The sequence below is a fragment of the Octopus bimaculoides genome, chromosome 3 (assembly GCF_001194135.2).
Source record: "Octopus bimaculoides isolate UCB-OBI-ISO-001 chromosome 3, ASM119413v2, whole genome shotgun sequence".
Classification (NCBI taxonomy): Eukaryota; Metazoa; Mollusca; class Cephalopoda; order Octopoda; family Octopodidae; genus Octopus; species Octopus bimaculoides.
In genome coordinates, this window is record NC_068983.1 from 162,832,037 (window position 1) to 162,834,576 (window position 2,540).

Sequence of the window (2,540 nt, forward strand, 5' to 3'; positions counted from 1 at the left end):
AAAAAAAAAAAAAAAAAAAAAAAAGAACTGTTAGTAGCTCGTATCTTTATACTTGTGTACATTAAATGATATTTATTTCCCACTGAATGGAGTACCATTTTGTTGATCTTATCTTAACGGAACAGTAAACTATATGTGTGTGTATGTGTATGTGTGTGTATACACACACATAAATACGCACACACACACATTCAGTCGGTATCCGCGCAGTTTCCATCAACCAAATTAACTCACAAGACATCAGTCAGTCGGGACTATTATAGTAGAATAATAGAAAGCAATATTCAAGGTACTGTACTGTGGGATTGAACTTGAAACCAAGTGTTCAGAAAGTGAGATTCTTAGCCACACAGCCATATCTGCGCCCATTTTACTTTGAAGAAATTAAAATACTCGAGCATTTTCTGAGTGACTTAAAGAAAGATCTTGGAGGGGGTGGCATTAAACCTTGGTATCGAGAACTATACTAGCTCCCGAACTGGGCGTCACTACACCATTCCAAAGGTCTCAGCTACCTACCACGTCTAGAGTGAGGGCCATCATTACCCTAGCCTGGGGTTCAATGATCCACACCTATTTAATACTTCGCCAAGACACCTGAGAGATCAACATGGAGTAGGGGTTGTTTTCAAGAAACAACTTGACCTCCAACTGTTCAAGGTCCCAGATGAACCTACATCACGGCATGAAACTCAAAAGAGGGCAGCAATATCGATCTCCCTCCTTCCTCAAAAGCCAATCACAAAAGAATGGCCATAAAAAAGGTGATAATATTGGCTGAGCCTCAGCATGGCCACAACTTTTGTGCTGAAATGCATAAGAGAATAAAATAACAAAGATAGAAAGCTGTGTTATTCCACAGGCGTGAAATTTATACGGAATCAAAGCGTTTGAGAAGTGCTTAAATTCTCACTTACGATAATCTTATCAATTCTTTGCCAAGCGTTGAGCGGGGTCGAGGTTTTTTAGATTTTATTTCATTTTGATTGAGAAATAAAGAAATTATACTGTTTTGGTTGTTTCTCAATAGATATTCACGAAATTTGTAGATATTGTATAGTTCTTGACAGTACACACTAATGAATGACAGATATTAACTGACATTCCGACGAGAGTTCCAGTTGATCCGATCAATGGAACAGCCTGCTCGTGAGATTAACGTGCAAGAGGCTGAGCATTCCACAGACCGCGTACCCTCAATGTAGTAGTTCTCAAGGAGATTCAGCGTGACAAAGAACATGACAAGGCTAGCTCTTTGACATACAGGTACAGCCCATTTTTACCAGTTGAGTGGACGAGAGCAAGGTGAAATAATGTCCCACTGAGAATGGAACTGATGACCGTTAGACCGTGTGCCGAATACTCTAACACCATTAAGCAACGCGCCTTCACGACTTAGATACTATGAGGATGTTGACAGTGGATATTCTAGAAAGACGTAGATATTATGTAACTGTTTTCTTTTTCGGAAGGCAATTGACACTCTGTTTCATTTGGTGTTGTTTAGTTTCTTGTCAGCCTTGATAGAAAAGCACTATGACAAACATGTTCCAGTCATTCCTCTACTGTTAAATTTTCCAAATAGATTGTATTAGGACCTTGTTATCCAACGTGTCATTCCATTTTCGAATACATTAAGGCATATGGCAGACATTTAATTGCTCTCGTTTCGTAGCATCTCGAGTGTCCCCGAAGAGATGCCTTTACTGTATCTTTCATTAACATTATGAGCCATATTTAATGCCAAAGTGATGTTGCTTTATGGAGGCGCATGGCTTAGTGGTTAGGATGTTTGACTCATGGTCATAAGATTGAGGTTTCGATTCATGGACTGGGTAATGTATTGTGTTCTTAAACAAAACGTCTAGCGAGGAATTTACACAGCAGAGAAACCAGGAAACTGGTTCTATGCTCTTTACAGAGTAATGTGAACTAACCATCCAAGCAAGCCACCAACCTAATTTTGCTTTGGCATTCAATTACAAGAATTTCGTGTTGCACAAAATTTGTACATTTATTTCAAGACATAATTTTGAGTTCTTTGATCACTTTTTATTATCAGTATCTTCCGTCTTAGACGGGATTTCAGAATTTTCTTTCTACGTTTACTTTCTGTTTTTATTCTTCAACATTTCCCAAATGATGCCATACTTTAATAACCTTAAGGTCTTGATTTCTTTACCTTATAATAATAATTACAGTAGTTATTGATTCCAACTCGCTGCTCCGATAAGACTGACTTTGGCAAAAAGTCGAGATTTTGGAGCTAAAATGCCCAAAGAAAATATAAGATCCTGATAACCAAAGAATTGCGACTTCGTTCTAATTGAGTTTTCATTTGGTATTGGTGCAGTCGGTGTCACGTATGTTATCTTATTCATTCTGAATAAACTTCCGGTAGAGTAGGTTTGGCAATTACAGTATAGATTATATGTAATATATTTAATATATATATATATATATATATATATATATATATACACATACACACACACACATACATCTACATACATACATACATATATATATATATATATATA